Here is a 19,097-nt window from a genome sequence, read left to right as displayed (position 1 = left end):
CATGAAATTGGGGTTAGTATAATTTTGTAGACTGTTTACTAGTTTGTGAGGCGGTAGTTTTGACCTAGTAAAGCTACTAGTGGAAGAACATCGCAATCACTCAAAAGGCTCAAACTGTTGATAATCTGGGGGCCACTTGGTAACTGTGATGCTTGGCATACATTTTTTAAGGATGTAAGGAGACACTTGTGAAGTGTTGTGCCTGCTGCCTGAGGATTCTTACAGCTGCTGGTTGAAAACATTAGAGTATCTGAAGGCATTTGTTGTGATTGCTAGTACTTTGACATGGGACAAAGGACACGCTTTGTCATTGCTGCAGGACTGTCACAAGCTGTAAAAAGTAGCATGCAGAATTAACCGACTGTTTTTTAGCAGCTATTAGTGCAGTATGAAGGTTTGCTTGTTGGCATACAAGACTGTGCATAGTTTTACTCCATCTTCTTTGAAAACTTTGATGTCATTTGTTCATACCCTGTGGTTAATGGGCAGAAACCTCTCCAGTTTTGTTTGAAATCATTTGTGGTGGCTTTGTGGGGTCTACATGCCCAAGGAAGAAAGCTTCATGACTAAAAGCCTTTTAGTGTTAAAACTTGTTTAATTTATGCATTGTCCCTCTTTTTTTTCTTAAGTTAACACCAGTTTTTAGCAATTTGTGCAGCAGTTGTGTAGTACACTTACTGTGTTCATATGTTTTAATCTGGAGCAGCGTGTTCAGTTGAAATGCCTGCTGTCACACACTTTTTTGTCTCTTTAGAAGAGTTGATCATCTGATTTTGATCGCTCATGTCTTCACTGTTTCACTTGTGGGTTACACATGGCTCACCATAGAGAGTACATCGTTACAAGACTAGGTCATGTCTAGCTATCTCCTTATTTTAAGCATAGAGTACTTAGTACACTTTGGCTTAGTAAGTGATTTTTTGTCCCCCAAATTGACTTGTGTAAAGAAAAGCCTGTACACAGTGATACTGTAAATCATTATGGAGCTGATTAAAAGTTAAGGTTGTGCATATTAGGTTCAGTTGTTTTGATCTGTATAAAAACTGAGTATGTTCAAATCCGACTTCAGACCAGTGACAAGTAGAGTACCACAGGGTTCAGTCCTGTGTCCTCTCCTGTTGGGTATCTACTTCTCTGAAGTACAGGCTAGCACAGAAGGTTTTTGGCTGGCGAAGTTCGCAGCTGACTGCAAACTAGGAGCCATAATCGAAACTTTTAACGATGTGGACATCCTACAAAAGGGCCTCACTGAGACAGATGCCTGGTGTCAAAGCCATGGCCTCAAGCTCATTGCCAAAAAGTGCATTGTCATCCCCTTTGGTAAAAACTCTGTACCCATGAACTACAACATAGGCGGTAGTCTACTTAACATCGAAAGTGTGATAAGAGACCTTGGGACACAGGTGGACAGTAGTCTCTCCTTTGATAATCACATCACCCCCAGTAGTCAGGAAATCCTTCTACGTGGCACACCTCATCACAAAAGGTTTCTCATCCGGAAAAAGAGGTAATTGTTCCCCTCTACTCATCACTCATTAGACCCATTATAGAGTACAACGCCCCTTTTGGTATGTACCTCACAAGACATCTACAACAACTGGAAAGGCCGCAGAAATATCTCACAAAAAGGATTACCGGCCTTAAACAGATGCCGTAAGCAGACAGTCTCAAAAAACTCAAGCTTTACTCCGTCGCATATCGCCTACTCAAAGGTGATCTCTGCCTAACATACAAAGCTCTGTCAAACCCAGAGCTGTTGGACGTGCTGCACTTAAAGAAATCCCAATCCCTCCGAGCTACATGCTATAGGGACCTAAATCTTGTCACCACAATAAACAGAACATGCCGGAGGGATAGATTCCTGTCCCAGAGACTTCCCATACTCTGGAATAAACTACCTATCTATATTAAACAAAGCTCCTCATTAGCACTCAAGAAAAATCTTGATGATTGGATGGGAAATAGGAAATTCACCCCGGGAATCACCTCTGTGGCTCTGCTCAACAGTGGCACAGGAAAATAATTTTCTTGGGTGGCAAAAGCCAGGGTACCTTTTTGGCTGGGCTTGTATAGGCCCCAGGGCCGATATCCTAGTACCTACCTATGAACCTATGTACTGTGACGTGATAGTGAGGAAATTAAAGCTGATTTGATCTTCCACTTGTGTCAGTAAGGTAAGAATGGAAATGATTGAAGACTTCTATAACACAAGCATTTGCCACTCAAATGTTTTGGGTGCCTTTATATCTAAGTTGTTGTTTTTTGCAAAGCGTGAAGTAGCATTTTACCTGTCAAATTTGTTGTGGGGCTGCTTTAAGGTGTGGAAGGCATGTTGCATCTTTCGACTTTTCCCGGTTAGGAGTTGCCACAGCGGAACTCCAATATAAAAAAAAAATGTTATAAGGATTATATGTAAACTGCTAAGTGTGTGTACCTTCACTAGGTTCAATTTTAATGCAAGTTATTGATACATATGCATGAACATTCACATCCTTTAGCAGTGTGCAAAATGTGTTTTTGCCCTGCTTGCTACCATGTAATGTATTGGACTCTGTTTAATTGTTGACCTTGGTGGAACACTGATTTCAGTGGACCATTTTCCAGGCTCATCATTACCACAATTCTTAAGCAAAATATAAAAAGACATGTACACATTACATCAGCTGTTAACAGTGGGTCATCAGTTAACAGCTGATGTAATGTATTTCTTTTCCAATTGCATGTGAAGATATTTACAGAGATTAAACTAGAAACATGAGACGGTGCATTAGCGTATTGTGACAGACATAATGAGAAGATTGGAGGGAAGAGGAGCAAGGGAGGGCTGCAGGTAGAGGTGTAGGGTAGCAAGTGGTTAATTAGGAGGAGAAAGATTATAGAGAGGAGACTGACGTAACATTATGCAGGTGAGTAGACGGTGATGTATATGTACTATTCAGTGTGCAATATGAACCCTTGGCTGTATGTTAACTGTAGTGTATGTACTGTTTACGCTATGGACTCCATTTTACCTTGAATCATGACTGAAAAGCGTCGTCAGACCAGCCAACCTACATGGTTAACAAATGTAAAATAAGTAAATTGACAAGAATGGATAATTGATTTGGTGAACAAGCAGTGAAGTTAGAGGAGTTGTATATGTTGGGATGATGTTGCCTTCCTGATTGTGAAATGATGTATGAGTAAAAAAATTTAAAAGTTTAAAAGAAAATAAAAACTCCTCCTTATAGGAGTATAATACATTCTGTAATTGTAATATTGTGCTCATTCTTTAAAGACTTAAAAAGGTGCCTGTAATTTTATAGGAAGTAGTCCGTGAAGTGCCAGTTGCTGCCTGTCTGTCTCTCTTTCCTTTTGGGAATCTAATGGGGGATGGAAGAAAGCAAAGGTTGAGCGATGGCACATGTAATGGCTGGAATGAACATTAAAAACATTAAAAAGATACTGAATGCTGTATTTTTTTTTTTTTTAATTTCTCCAAATCTTTTGGGTTTCTAATACCATGATGGGAATGGACCCCATTTCCTAAGTCAAAGTACGATTAAAGTTCGTGAAATTAGCAATGTTTCAATCTTTGATGTCACCCAGAAGTGGTCTTCGCAGCCCCCACAATGTTCCCAGTGATGATGACTCCTGCAATTTGTATGCAGGTGCATGTATTGGTAACGTATCTAAATATGATTGTAGATTATTTTTTATAAGACCCATTGCTCCTACTATTGGAACTGTCTGGGTATCTTTCTTCCACATTTCTGTAGTTTCTGCCTGCAAATCCTGATGTTTTATGACTTTGTTTCTCTCTGTATGCAAGACACTGTAGTCACTGAATGTGGTGATTTCAATGATCAGTGTTACTTTTGTCTTCTTTTCTTGGGCCACGATATCTGGTTTTCTAGCATCTGTCTTTTGAACTGTTGGTAATGGGTGATCCCATGTGATGTAAACTTCATCAATTTCTATGATGCTTTGTGGCTCATGTTTCCAATGTTTTTTCAGCCACTTCAGTACCATAATGTTTGCACAACTCGACAGTCTTGCCACATTATTATGCCTTTCAGTATACAGTCCTTCTGCCAATAGTATGTCACAACCAGCAACAGGTGTGCAACTGTTTCCAGTTCTGTTTTACAAAACCTACATTTGTCTGTTTCTCCCACATGTTCAATGGACTTTGTAAACCAACGTGTACGTAGCTCACTGTCTTGGGCCGCCAGTATTAACCTTTCATCTCTTAGTTTGAATTCGCCTCTCCTTAACCATTCCTTCATTCATTCCTGATCAACATGAGGTTCTTCCAGAAGTTTCCTACACTTACAACTACATTTATGCTTTTTCCTCATTTCTTACCTTCTCATCTGGTCCTTCACCTGATAATATTCTTTGTTTTGTTTCTTGGCACATTCAGTTGCTGCCTGATTTTTATCTACTTCTGGTTTGATTTCCATTCCTGCAGACGCCAATATGCTTCTGCTAGATTAATCCGAGAAGTCATCTTAGATTTATTCTCCTAATATTTCACAACTTTCACTATGTTTGGGTCTTGTGAGGTCAGCAGATGTGTGGAGTCACACAATTGCAGATCTATACATATAATCAGTTTCAGGGAGAGCCACCCTCCTTCGGGACAGGGAATATATAATCTTGGTATGCGCTGATTTTTTATAAATCATTTGGTGAGCATGAAGCATCCTTCTTGTTTTCCTGTCTAATCTATCCAGTGCATTTTGGGGCCAGTCAATCACTCCAGAACTATAAGTTAGAACAGGAAGAGCAAATTGGTTTATAGCTTGGATTTTGTTCTTAGATGTCAGTGCTGTTTTCATGATTAATTTAAGCATTCTAAGGTATTCCTTACTAAGTTTTATTTGCATTTGTTCATGTTTTATTGTTGATGCTTCCTCAATTCCCAAATATTTATACATTCCCTCTTGTTCAATTTCTTTAATATCACATTCTTGTCCCAAGCTGATGTTTTCCTGGTGCTGCAGTTTTCTTGCTTTAAATGTTGCTTTGCACATTTATCAAGACCAAATGACATTTTTGTGTCATCTGAAAAAGTTTTGACAACTTGCAGTTGTACTTTCAGTTCCTCATCTGATGAGCTATACAGTTTTAAATCATCAACAGAGAAGATAAGTCTTTACACTTTGTTTTCTCGGAGCCACGTTATAGTCATGGCCTAAACTGTTACGTAGACAGCTTAATGGATTAAGGGCAAGGCAGAATAACAGCAGTGGCAGAGTGTCACCCTGGATTATCCACCTTTGAATTTTTATCCCTGGAATAATAATTTGTCCTTTATCATGGCTAATTGCAGGGCGGCCACGGTGGTGCAGTAGTTAGCATTGCCTCCTCACAGCAAGAGGTACTCCGGTTCGATCCTTGGCTGGGGTGCCTTCTGTGCGGAGTCTGCATGTCCTCCCTGTGGTCACGTGGGTTTCCTCCGGGTGCTCCGGTTTCCTCCCAAGACATGCTGCAGGTGGATTGGACACTCTAAATTGGTCCTAGGTGTGTGTGCCTTCTGTGGAAGGTTGGGTGCCGGGCTGGCAACTCGACACTGTTAAAACTCCACTGCCAATCGTGAGCAGACAAGATGATCCGCTGTGGCGACCCCTAACCGGGAAAAGCCGAAAGATGATGATGATCATGGCTTAATTGCAAAGTGGTCTGGCACTGTTTCATGGTTAATGTCATGTAGTCGATTAGTGTAGGGTGTATCTTATACATTTTTAAGCACTCTCTTATCCATGAATGTGGGATAGTATCAAATGCTTTTTTGTGGTCAATCCATGCTATACTTAAATCCTTCCCCGGTTTACAGATGTTCTTCATGTTTCACTGTTGCAGTCATCACATTTGGGTTATCTGCCTGCAGGTAGCCCTCAGCCGGCCTGAATACCAGAGTCTTGGGGTTTCTGCGTCGGATGCCGCCGCTTCTTCCATGACGTCAGGTTGTCGGGTATAAAACATGCAGCCGACGCCATTACATCAGTCTTTCTTGCCGAGCGGTGCCCGAAGCAGAAGCAGGGCACAAGTGCCAGTCGGCCACCTCCTGAAATCGTTTTTTGAGTTTCAGACCTGAAGTCTTCTAAAAGACGATGGAGGAGAGAGCTAAATCTATGCAAACTGTTAAAGACTTTTTACAAGTACAGCCACCTAGGTTCAGTAGGCATTGGCCTTCTAAAAACTGGTCTTTTCCAGTCCCTTCCAGGCCTTCTCAGTCCAAACCCATGGGCAGCAGACTACCAAGACTTCAGTCTCAGGTTATGCACAGATCTAAGCAGTGGAGTGCTCCCATGTCCAAAACAAGGAGTAGTAAGCCGCCATCCTATGGTAAAATTACACAATGACTTATCCTTAACACTTCCAAGCCTTGCCCAAGTACTTGCCACTTTGAGGGAAACTTGCCCTGCATGCCAATCACTGGGAGTACATTACCCAGGACAGATGAGTCTTAAACATTGTTTCCCAAGGGTACAGATTCCACTTCCACTCCCTCCCAACCCTAAGCGGATGGCCAGACCCTCCCCCAAACCAGTGGACAGAGGCCAAAAAGCAAGTGCTTTCTCCTTTCAGTATCAAGGCTATTCAGCCTGTCCCAGCGGAACAAAGGGGGCAAGACTTTTATTCCAGACTTTCTGGTACCCAGAAAAGAAAACTCTTGGGGTCCTGTCCTGGATCTGTCTATTCTCAGCACCTTTCTGGTGGTTCCAAAGTTCAAAATACTAACTCTCCAACAGCTGCTTCCTATGCTAGCCAATGACTCATGGCTAGCAACCCTAGACTTAAAAGAAGCTTATCTGCATATTCCCATAAGGGAATCTTGCATGAAATACCCACGCTTCAGAGTAGGCTCTATGCACTATCAGTTCTCTGCACTTCCCTTTGGCTTATCTACTGCACCCAAGGTGTTCACAAAGTGCCTAGCTCCAGCCATTGCATATTGCATGTAGAGAAGAATTCAAATTTACCCATACTTGGACGATTGCCTGATTCAGGCGGACTGTCAAGAATTGCTACTACAGCATCTGGCGTTTGTAAAGAGACTTCTAACTTCACTGGGGTACATCATCAACGAAAAGAAATCTCAGTTGGTACCCAGCCAGCAGATTGTATTCCTGGGAGCTAGCTTGAACACAACTTCCCAGATGGCATTCCTCACTCCAGAGAAATAAATTTATTTGACAAACTACTTCAATATACTGGCCACCAAAACCCGGCTATCTACAAGAAAAATACTGCAAGCCCTAGGGTTCATGACCTCTTGCATTCTACTAATTCCATATGTAAGCCTGCATATTAGGAAACTTAAATGGTATCTAAAAAGTCTCTGGTGTCAAGACCTGGAAACAATGATTCTTGTTATTCCTTGTCTGAGGATAGAGTTCCTTTGGTGGGCAGAGGCCTGCAACCACAACAAGGGACTCCCTTTCACTCTACCCCCTGCCGCCCAAACCCTAACAACCGACGCATCAGACTATGCATGGGGGGCTCACATGGCAGGGCAGTGCATTCAGGGCAAATGGAGCCCAAAGCAAATGCACCTGCGTATCAATCAAAAAGAAATGTTAGCTGTACAGAATGCTCTGACAGCCTTCAAAGGCCTTATTCTTCCAGGACAACTATTGGTAAAGACGGACAACACCACAGTTATGTGGTACATAAACAAGCAGGGGGGGACCCATTCCTACCCACTCTGCAGATTAGCCGTGGCTCTGCGGAACACAGCCTTGAGCATCCAAGTGGACCTGCAAGCTCAATTCCTGCCAGGCAAACTAAATTCAGTGGCAGATGACTTGAGCAGAAATCTCATGGACCCACACGAGTGGAAACTGGAACCCAAATTATTCAAGCTTTTGAGGAACAGGTGCGAGGCACCAGAGGTGGACCTTTTTGCTTCCCCTCAGAACTATCAATTGAGCAAATATTGCACCAGAACTCCCCACAGCCAAGCTTGGAAAGTGGATGCCCTGTCCTTTACCTGGGAAAGCCTCTCAATCTATGCCTTTCCCCCTCTGCCCCTCCTCTCGAAGGTTCTACTAAAGATCAAACAGGACAAGCCAAGGACAATCCTGATTGCACCAGACTGGCCACGCCAGCACTGGAACCCTCTTTTGTGCAGTCTGACAGTACTGCCACCATGGCACCTGCCTCAGACTACTTTCCTGCTGTCCCAGCAGGCGGGCCAAATTCTGCACCCTCAGCTACAGACCCTGAACTTTGCAGCCTGGCTCATCCCCTGAACTCTTCACCAGCAACCCTCAGTAAGCAGGTGCTGGATGTCATTCTTGAGGCAAGGAGGCCTAGTACTAGAAAATCCTATAAGGAAAAGTTGAAACGATACTGTTCCTGGAACCATTCCCAGGGAAGGGACATGACTGTGCCCAGCTTACCTCATATACTAGATTACTTAACAGAAATGCTCCACAAGGGCCTATCTTTCTCTTCAATTAAGATTCATGCCTCTGCCATCTCAGCTCGTTGTAATACTGAGCCACCCCTCTTCTCTCATCCTCTGGTAAAACAGTTCCTGAGAGGAACCAAAAATTTAAGACCCCCCCCCAGGAGAGCTCCCAGTCTTGCCTGGGACCTTAACTTTGTATTAGAAAATCTCACGCTTCTACCGTTTGAACCTGCTGCTACAGCAGAGTTAAAATTCCTCTTATGGAAAACAGCTTTACTTCTAGCCATCACTTCAGCAAGAAGAGTTTCTGAATTGCAGGCCCTTATGGCAGTGGAACCCTTCATTATCTTCCATGCGGACAGGGTTTCCCTCAGAGCTAACCCATCTTTTATGCCCAAGGTGGTGTCTAGTGTGGCTTTAAACCAGTCCATTCATTTGCCAACTTTTTTCCCTAATCCTCAGAGTAAATGGAAAAGGATCCTGCACTCCCTGGATGTACACAGGCAGCTTAGGTTCTATCTGGACAGGACTAAGCCTCTCAGAAAATCTGCCCGGCTGCTAGTTAGCTTTGCTGCAGGGGCAGAGGGCAAGGCCATTTCAAAGCAAACCATTTCTAAATGGATAGCACACTGCATCCATTTCTGCTACAAACACCATGGGAAACCTACCCCACAGAAGATCAGAACACATTCCACTAGGGCTACATCTACCTCTACAGCATTCCTCAGGGGAGTCCCTATCAGGGACATCCTGGAAGCTGCAACGTGGAGCTCTGTACACACTTTCACCAAGCATTGCCACTTACATATCTTTTCTAAATCCAGAGTTGGATTTGCCACAGCAGTCTTACAGGGCCTGATTGCCAGCCCTAATGCTTCTTAATTACTTGGGGAATCAACCCAAATGTGATGACTGCAACAGTGAAACATGAAGAACATAGTACAGTTGTGTACACTTACCATAAATGTAGATGTTCGAGTGTATTCACTGTTGGTTACCCTCCCTCCAGCCCCCTGATCTCTCTTTACTTCTACCTATTTTTTTTTGTTTGGCATATCTTATATCATGTGTATTTGCCGGGGGTGTTCCATACCATGTAATTGCTTTCTATTTTGGGTGCACCTGACATCTGGGACAAGAAAAACTGATGTAATGGTGTTGGCTGCATGTTTTATACCCCTAATGACCTGACGTCATGGAAGAAGTGACAGCGTCCGATGCAGAAATCCCAAGACTCTGGTATTCAGGCCGGCTGAGGGCTACCTGCAGGCAGATAACCCAAACGTGATGACTGCAACAGTGAATACACTTGGAACATCTACATTTATGGTAAGCGTACACAACTGTGCTTTCTCCACTATGACTTTATTTAACAACAAATGATCCTTTGTTCGACATGACTGTCTTTTATTGTCCTTTTGTTCTACTGCCATAATTAAGTTTTCTTCTAAATGACTAAAAACTCTGTCAGCATCAATTCCCGTGTACAGTTTATGCGTCGTCGGAAGGCAAGTTATTGGTCTGTAATTTTTGGGGTGTCTTTGAGGATGCCTTCATGGTATATGAGGGGGCAGTGTTTCATGAGCATTTAAATCAATATTAATGGATTAAAAATGAGCGTAAGTAAGGTTGTGGATCATAGAGAATCTTGAATGAGGGACATCTGTAACTTATTCAAAAGGATATGCAAGATGACTAGTGGAGAAAAGGAAATGCAAGAGCATTTTTGATGAGGCAAAGTGGGACATCCAAGGGCAGAATGACTGATAAAGCTTCCTTACTTTGCTGGTTGAGGGTGAGTGGATGTGTGTGTTTCTCTTTCGGCTTTTCCCGGTTAGGGGTCACCACAGTGGAACTCCGGTCCGCTAATGATTGGCAGTTGATTTTTACATACCGGCTTGCCAGGCCTGACGCACAACCTTCAACGAAGGTACGTCCATTCACGCATGTCTCCACGCAGAAGACACTCTAGCTGAGAATCATATATATATATATATATATATATATATATATATATATATATATATATGGCACATTTGAAACACATTTGACCACTGAAACACTGAAAATGCATTTCACTGGAAGTTATATATATTCTTTTCCTCACTGTAGTTTGACCCTGCAGTTAGAATATATAGAGAGGGACCCCCCACCTATTTTTAATTTTTTGAACTATCCACATGGATACTTACATTTTCAATAAATTACTCTTTTCTAAACTTAATATATATCCAAACTCTGTGGTGGCTACACCCCACACACCTCCCAAAGTGGGGGGCAGTGCCCCCCACACCCCCTCTTACTATATATTCTAACTCATAGAATGACATATAGGTGGCAGCCCCCTTAATACAGAAGAGGTAATAAGAGATCTGGGGACCCAGGTAAGATAGTAATCTCTCCTTTGAAAATCATATTGCCAAAGTAGTTGTTAAATCCTTCTATGTGGCCCATCTAATTACTAAAGGGTTTGCATCTAGAAATAGAGGTTATAGTGCCCCTCTACTCGACACTCATTAGACCCATCATAGAGTACAATGCCCCCATTTGGGATGTACCTCACAAGACACTTCCAACCGCTGGAAAGACCACAAAAGTACCTCACCAAGAGGATTACTGGTCTCAAACATATGTCCTATGCAGCCCGACTGAAAAAACTCCGGCTGTACTCAGTGGCATATAGCTTACTCAGAGGTGATCTCTGCCTGACTTACTAAGCCATGTCCAACTCAGAATTGATGGACATGCTCCACCTAAAGAAATCCAAGTCACTGCGAGCCACGCGCTCTAGTGAGCTAAACCTCGCCACAGCAGTAAATGGAACATGCTGGAGGGATAGATTCCTGTCACAGAGACTGCCCATGCTTTGGAACAAAATTCCAAATTACATCAGGCAGAGCCCCTCACTAGCACACTTCAAGAGAAACCTTGACGAGTGGATGGGTAACAGAAAATACACCCTTAGGATCACTTAATTGGCTCTGCTTGACAGAGGATCAGTTAATTAATCAATGGGGCGGCCAAAGCCTACACACTCTGGCTAGGCTTATAAATGCCCTCGGGCAGATAGCCTAGTACCTACCTATGAACTCCAGGGTCGCACTACAGTGGGGAAAGGCCATATATAACTTTCAGTGAAATGTGTTTCAGTGATCTGTGCACAGTCAGTAGAATACAAGGATGAGCAACAAAGAAGAATTAAGGGTGGTGGTGCTGCGGTAGCATTGTCGCCTCACAGACGGACGTTCGATTCTCAGTTAGAGCGTCTTCTGTGTGTCGACATGTGTGAATGGGCGTTCCTTCGCTGAAGGTTGTGCATTAGGCCTGGCAAGCCAGCACATAAAAATCTACTGCCAATCATTAGCGGACCGGAGTTCCGCTGTGGCGACCCCTAACCGGGAAAAGCCAAAAGACAGTTTAGTTAGGAAATGTTGGTATGTAGAACAGAAAGTGGACTTGTCAAGGGCAGAAAATACTCTTTGCTTGATCATGTCATGTGTTTGTCTTTTTTTTTTTTTCTGGAGCTTTTCTCCCTAGGACTCTTGTGAAACAAAGGACGGGCGAATGGAATGCAAATCTGAAGGCACATGGGATGAAACTAAGCACAGATAAAACTGTGGTAATGGCAGCAAATTAGGGAAATTGGAAGAAGCTGAGAATTGAGATAGAAGGGAAAATAGTGGAACAGGTAAACAGCTTCAAGTATCTGGGAGGGGTGGTTGACGAGAAGGGTAGTCTGAATGAAGAGGTCAAAGCTAGAATCAGAGGAGCTGCAGCCAATTGGCAGAGTGTGAGGTATAGTCTATGACAAAAGAATGCCAAAGAAGATGAAAAGTAAGGTGCACAAGACAGTGGTGCGACCAGTACTACTGTGTGGTACAAAAACCTGGGCAGTAAAGGCAGAACAGTTGAAGAAGCTAGAGGTGATGGAAATGAAGTGCCTGAGAAGGGTGGTAGAATGCACACTGTGGGACAGAAAAATGAGGACATAAGAACAGAAGCCAAAGTAGCTCCAGTTGCAGAAAAGATCAGAGTGCGCAGATTATGGTGGTTGGGGCACATGCAGAAAAGCAGAAGACAATCTGGTGAGGAAGATTTGTGACAGACAGGAAGAAGGTAAGAGGAAGAGAGGATGCCCAACAAGGAGGTGGATGGACTGTGTGAAAGAAGATCTGCGACTGTCTGGCATGAGTGTTGAAGAAGGCAGGAGTGTGGCACTGAATTGAGAGAGTTGGTGACAGTTAACACAATACTTCGACCCCATGTAGAAAAAAATGGATAAAAGGAGGCTGGTGACGATGATGACTCTGCTGAAAAGGGACTGCAAATAAGTTAATAAGGCCAGTGACTGAGGCAGGGTAAGAGCGGTTATGATGTGTATCCTTGACAAGTAGCAGTACAGCAGATTTGTGTGAAGGCAGAGGGTATTAGTTTGCCAAACAAGAATAACCATGTTCTTTAGCATCTTCACAGTGTAATGAAGTTATTTTTATATGTTGTTTGAGTACTGGTTAATGTGCTTATCCCACTTCGGGCATTGCCAGGAAGCAGGGCACAAAATTACAGCTGCATAGACTGCAGGTGCATTGCTTTAAGTTAAGAAAGTATTGTTAGGCAGAAACTGTGTAACACATTTTCAGATAACATAGGTAATGCAATGTTTTATTTGACTACGGTACAAAACAATGTGCAGTATTTACATGATTTAATGCCAGATGAATATAGTTTGGCTTAGGTACAGGATATATGATTCCTGATTGTATTGAATGCAGAGGAAGGGAAAAACTGTGGATGGAGCTAGCTAATAGTAGGGTAGAGGTTGATTGGGATATACTTGGCGGAATAGAATTGGAATCCCTGTTTTGGGCATTAACACTATGGCTGAAGCACAAGCATTTAGATCTGTCAGACAAATGGTGTGGAAATTTAGAAAAGAACTCCTGGCCCTGGCTTGCCCAAAGGAAGAGACACTGAAGAAAGACGTTCTTTCAAAATTTGGAATCAGGAAAAGAATCATTACATATATTTGCCCACAGCAATGCTGCAAAGATTACATTCTTCTTCCATAAAGAGTTCCATTTGCAAAATCATTGTATCTGTGGAACATCTCAGACTGTGCTGCTCAGTGGGTCTTGAGTGGCTGTGCACTTTTTACAGTCAGGATGGGATTTTACTTTGTATTTATTTCTGTTTGATCATTGGGTAGGTGGCTAGTTCAGGGACCATTTTCAGCTATGACCTGGACATACACTATAGCAACAACAATTTGAATATGAATAAGGTCGGTTACAAGTAATAGTGAAGTACTGTGATTGTTCTACATAAGCTTGCCACTGTGGGCATTAGAGAAAATGCATTTTTGTCTTGGCATGAAGTTCTGTATAATCCATGTCTGTCAGCAGTGCACTTAACTGCCTATTATTTTTTTTCTAACTGTGAATGCTGTCATGGGGGTAGACATCCTGATGTGTTCTTGTTTTCTTGGAATAGTCTGTCTTGCCAGATCACAGTTCCATTCAGTTACAGTAGAAGCACTGAGAAATAGTAGTTTTGAAAATACTCAGTAAAAGTGTCCATGACTGTCTCACAGTGGCTGTTGCATGTGTCTTATGTGTGTTGCATGATTTGAAAAAGTGTTTGAAATGTAATATCTAAAGTAACAGCCTTTCTGAAAAGTGGACTCTGTGAGTTTCGGGTCCTGACAACTTCTCGCCTTCCTAAGTCAGATGGACTATCTTGTATCCTTACCTTGTAAAACTCAACTTATTGAAGTTGCTTTCACTGGTTATCCGGTTTCTTCATCAAAGAGCTATGATTCTAAAGGGCTCAGTAAGTTTGTAGTCCCAGAGAAGGGAAAGAGTACAATTATAAATGACAGTACACTGTAAAAGAATTGGAAATCCTTAGTGCATGATAAGCTTGTGAATACCTTGTGTGTGTTTTTCCATGGCAGGCATCTTTCAGATGCGATAGATAAAATAATAGCAAGGAACATAAATTCTTAAAGTATTATGAAGTTTCAGTCATACCTATCATGGTGTGCACTGAATAAGCTGACTAGGTTAGAAATGCCACTGGAGGAAAGAACCTGCTATCTCATGTTTTTTTGAATATGTGGAAGTATGGGGGTCATTCTTTAGGAGGAAATTACACTCTGAAGAAATCATGTTTTGGAGTGTAGTTGTCCCTTAAATGTAACAGAAAATCGAAAGGAATTGTCTGGTTGGTGTATGGAACTATTTCCTGTCACATATTTTGCAGTGATGTTCAAGCCTGGGGGGAAGGAATTAATCTACATATTTTATTAATGGTATAGTATAGTGAATGGTTGCAGTGTTTCAGCTGTACTGTAATGCAGATGCAGAAAAGTTATTCCATGTGATGAATAAAAACATTGATTGAAAGGTCATGTTTTGCTTAGAGGCAAAAATAGTATGAAATATTAATCAAACTTTCAACTTTTTGTTTAATCTTGTCAATAATATATTTGAAGTGAGGGGTAGGACAGCAGGTTCCAAGAGTACTCCTACATAGTTGTAGCTTTGTACATGTGACAGTTTGTAAGGGTCAGTTATGGTTAGAGGACTACTGTCCACTTTGAGTTTAGGTAAATCTTATCTGTGACATTGTACATTGTTGTAAGGGTGTTATTATAGCAATAACCCACGCCTGGGTGTGGGTAATGCTAAATTTACCCACGGTTGGCGTGGTTTGGTCCCGAGGGCGAAGCCCGAGGGACCAAACAAAGCCAACCGTGGGTAATTTAGCATTACCCACACCCAGGCGTGGTTATTGCTATTATACCATGACATTATTTAAGAAAAGAAACTGTTACTTTTCTTAAATAATGGCATAGTATAATGCCTGTTTACTGCCCTTGCGCAGATGTCTGGCATCCGGCAGTTCTGATGTACTGCGCGCCTGCGCGGTACTTCAGAGTTGTGCAACGGAGAAAGCAAGATCTCCGTTGCTTTTTGAATGTCTCGCTATGTTAAATGAGTTTAACATAGCGAGACAGTTTAAAATAAGCAACGGACATCTCCGTTGCTTATTTTAAACTGCCTCGCTATGTTAAACTCATTTAACATAGCGAGACATAAAAAGCAACGGAGATCTTGCTTTCTCCGTTGTTAAACACTGTCTCGTTATGTTAAATGGGTTTAACATGGCGAGACAGCTTTAAAATAAGCAACGGAGATCTCCGTTGCTTATTTAAAGCTGTCTCGCCATGTTAAACCCTTTAACATAGCGAGACAGTGTTTAAAATCGAAGTTATACTAATGGAAAAAAGTCCGGGCAACCGGACCTTTTTCCATTAGTATATCTCGATTTACAACGGGCACGCTGGCCAATCAGCGTGCACGTTTTGGGGGGGTCATGGTATAATATCTGTTTTGAAACTATGCTGGTCGTTGGTAAGCAGACCATATTTATATATTCAGTGATTCTTGACTCTAGGCTTTTCTTAAAAGTTTTGGTTAGTTGGCAGAATATGTAGATGGGTCTGAAGTTCTTAATGTTCATTTAGGAGTAGGTTGTTTCTGGTATTTGTGTTGTGAATAAGTTAGTGAATTCTGAGACAATCACCTATAGTAAGGAAGTGAATATAAGTATGGGTAAGTGATTTGGCTGTTATAGCAGCAATGTGGAGAAAGAATGGGTGTAAGAAGTTTGGGTTGCGGTTGGATTTTTTTTTTCTCAAGTTTTTCCAGATGGTTGCTCACTGTAACACACAGATTTGAAACAGATTATTAGACTTTACATTGGAGATGTTGGCATTCAAGATGCTGACTTTAAGGGAATGTATTAAGTTAGATCCACTAGGAAAGAATGAAGCAGTTACGGAATTTTTAATATTTTTCTAGGAGGGAGAAGTTAATGGTTTGAGGAATGCTTCCTGAGGTGGATTTGTAAAATACGTAACATGCCCGATAATTTCTCAAATCTTGTGTAATGAGAGGCCATCATTTCTTGTTTAGTTTGGAGATGGTAGTTTTTTTTATTTCCAGTTTACATTGTTGACAAAGGTTTATAATCGCTTGGTGTTTACCAGGATGTTTAGTTTGTTTTTACTTGTTACAGACTATGTCAATTTGTTTAAGTAGTGTTCTTAAATGACTCATACCAAAAGCAATTTTTGTTTGGTTTCTGGCAAGAGGAAGTTAATTTCTTAGTTTTGCCAAGAATTAATTTTCCTTAGTTTGTAGGAAACTATATGATGATTTGATATCTGGGAGGGGGTAGTCTAGGTGTTTTAAATGATATGATGGTGCTAACAGGAATGTTACTAATTAGAAAGTCTAGAATGTAGCTGCCTGTGTTGGTTGGGGGTACAGGCTATTTCCATCCTGTTCTGAATTTCACAAACTTTGACCAGCATATCCCCTTTGTTCATATTCTGATGATTCTTGTATAGGGGCTCATGTCATTGCTTCCACAGGATGCCTAGATGATAATCCTGGATATGCTGGACTCCTTTTGACACATTGCCATTTGGACATCTGTACAGGAGATTCCATCGATTCACTCTGGGCATTTCTACCATTAAGAAGTGTTGCTTTGTGGCTTTTCTCAGCACTTGTGGTCTTTATCAAGGGGCTGGCCAAGGTGGCTAAAGCCTTCCAAGAGAAGGAAATCTTTGCCTTCCTTTTCCTGCACAACTGCACTGGTAGCATCATCTGGAGACTGAGTGGAGGCATCCCTTCAGTAGGAGATGCCAAGGCTGCAGTTCCTAAGGTGACCATAAGTTGGAGAAAGTCCTCAATATCCTCTGTCTGGAGGACAGCTTTTATTAGCATGGACATTGTGTCTAGAGGGTGTACCTGGTTAACAGAGGTATTATTGTTAGCATGGTGATGGACACTTTTCTTTGTCAGTTGTTTTTGCCCTTGTAGAGGCGTCCAGGAGGTTGTAACATTGGCCATCTGGTTGACAGCACAACATAGGATTCAGGCTCAGACTCGTCTTCACATTCCAGGTGTGATGCCTACTGTGATCTTCATCATTGTGTTTGCATGCCTGTGGATGGTGAGATTTCAGTGACTTCAGAACAATCATTTATTCATGGATGAGCTTCTGGTGTCTGACCCTTGTTCACAGGTTGGTACTAGGCTATCAGCCCTAAGGCCTATGCAAGCCTAGCCATAACAATTCCCTGGAGATTTCTTCCCACAATATTTACTTCTCTGGGCCCCTGTCTACCAGGGCGACTGACATGATCCCCAGGGTGAATTTCCTATCTCCCATCCAATCATCAAGGTTCCTTTTGAAGAGGGCCATTGAGGCGCTCTGCTTGACATGTATGGGCAGTCTATTCCAGAGTATGGGGAGTCTCTAGGTCAGGAACCTATCCCTCCCTATGTTTTGTTCATTGTGATGATAAGGTTTAGTCCCTGGAGTGTGTGGCTCTGAGGGATTGGGATTTCTTTAAGTGGAGCATGTCCAACAGCTCAGGGTTTGACATGGCCTTGTATGTTAAGCAGAGATCGCCTCTGAGTAGACGATATGCCACAGAGGTATAGCTGGAGTTTTTTTAGCCGGTCAGCATATGGCATCTGCTTTAGGCCTGTGATTCTTAGTGAGGTGTTTCTGTGGCCTTTCCAGCTGCTGCAGATGTCTTGTGAGGTACATACCAAATGGGGCATTATACTCTATAATGGGTCTAATGAGGGATGAGTACAGTGGGACAATGACCTCCTTTTTTCTGCATGGAAAGTCCTTGGTGATGAGGTGTGCCACATAGAAGGATTTCCTGACTGTTGTGGCGATGTGGTTATTGAAAGTGAGACCACTGTCCACTTGTGTCCCTAAGTCTCTCATCACACTTTCAATGTTTAGTGTCCTGCCACCTATGTGGTAGTTCATGGGTACATGTTTTTTTCCAAAGGGGATAACTATACATTTCTTGGCATTAAGCTTGAGCCCATGGCTCTGGCACCAGGCATCTGTTTCTGTAAGGCCCTTTTGTAGAATATCCACATAATTTGGGGATTCAATAATGGCTCCCAGTTTGCAGTCATCTGCAAACTTTGTTAGCCATAGTCCCTTAGTGTTGGCCTGTACTTCAGAAAAGTGGATGCCAAACAAGAGTGGTCCCATGACTGAACCCTGAGGTACTCCACTTGTCACTTGTCTGGAGCTGAATTTGGAGTCGGCTACTTTTACAGTCTGGGTTCTGTCAGTAAGCCAGTTGGCAACCCATTGAGTGACGTAGGGATTTATGCCCAGCTTAGTAAGTTTTTCTATGATTCCAGAGTGGGGGATGGTGTTGAAAGCCTTGGCGAGGTCCAGATAGGCAGTGTGGACCACCTTACCCTGGTCCACAGCTCTGGAGACCGATTCAAAGAAGTCAATCAGATTCAGGAGACAAGATCGGCCCTTCACAAACCCAAACTGGGTGAGGTCCAGTGTTTGAAGGTTGCCAATGTCTTTGTTTATAAGTTCCATGATAATGAATTCTATGCCCTTGCAGATCAGACTTGTCAGACTGATGGGATGGTAGTTCCCGGGATCCAAGGCGGATCCTCCCTTGTGGAGCGGGATAACTGTAGCTGTGCACCACTCAGTGGGCACAAAGCCTGAGGTGAGGCTATGATTAAACATGACACTTAGGTGGGGTGCCAGTTCATTTTGTAGTTCATGTAGTACACAGCCTGGGATGTCATCTGGTCCCATGGATGCTGTATTCTTAGCT

The 19,097-nt window shown here is 42.5% G+C and overlaps 1 protein-coding gene across 4 annotated transcripts in view; it reads left to right on the top strand.

Annotated features, from left to right (window-relative positions):
* ZZZ3 (zinc finger ZZ-type containing 3) overlaps nt 1–19,097 on the top strand; it is a 1,369,419-nt gene that overhangs the window by 782,591 nt on the left and 567,731 nt on the right. The window lies entirely within an intron of this gene.

The sequence above is a fragment of the Protopterus annectens genome, chromosome 10.part0, assembly GCF_019279795.1.
Source record: "Protopterus annectens isolate FY-2018-M chromosome 10.part0, PAN1.0, whole genome shotgun sequence".
NCBI classification, from domain to species: domain Eukaryota; kingdom Metazoa; phylum Chordata; order Ceratodontiformes; family Protopteridae; genus Protopterus; species Protopterus annectens.
Note: the sequence above shows the minus strand (reverse complement) of the source record. Positions and strands in the feature narration are given on the sequence as shown.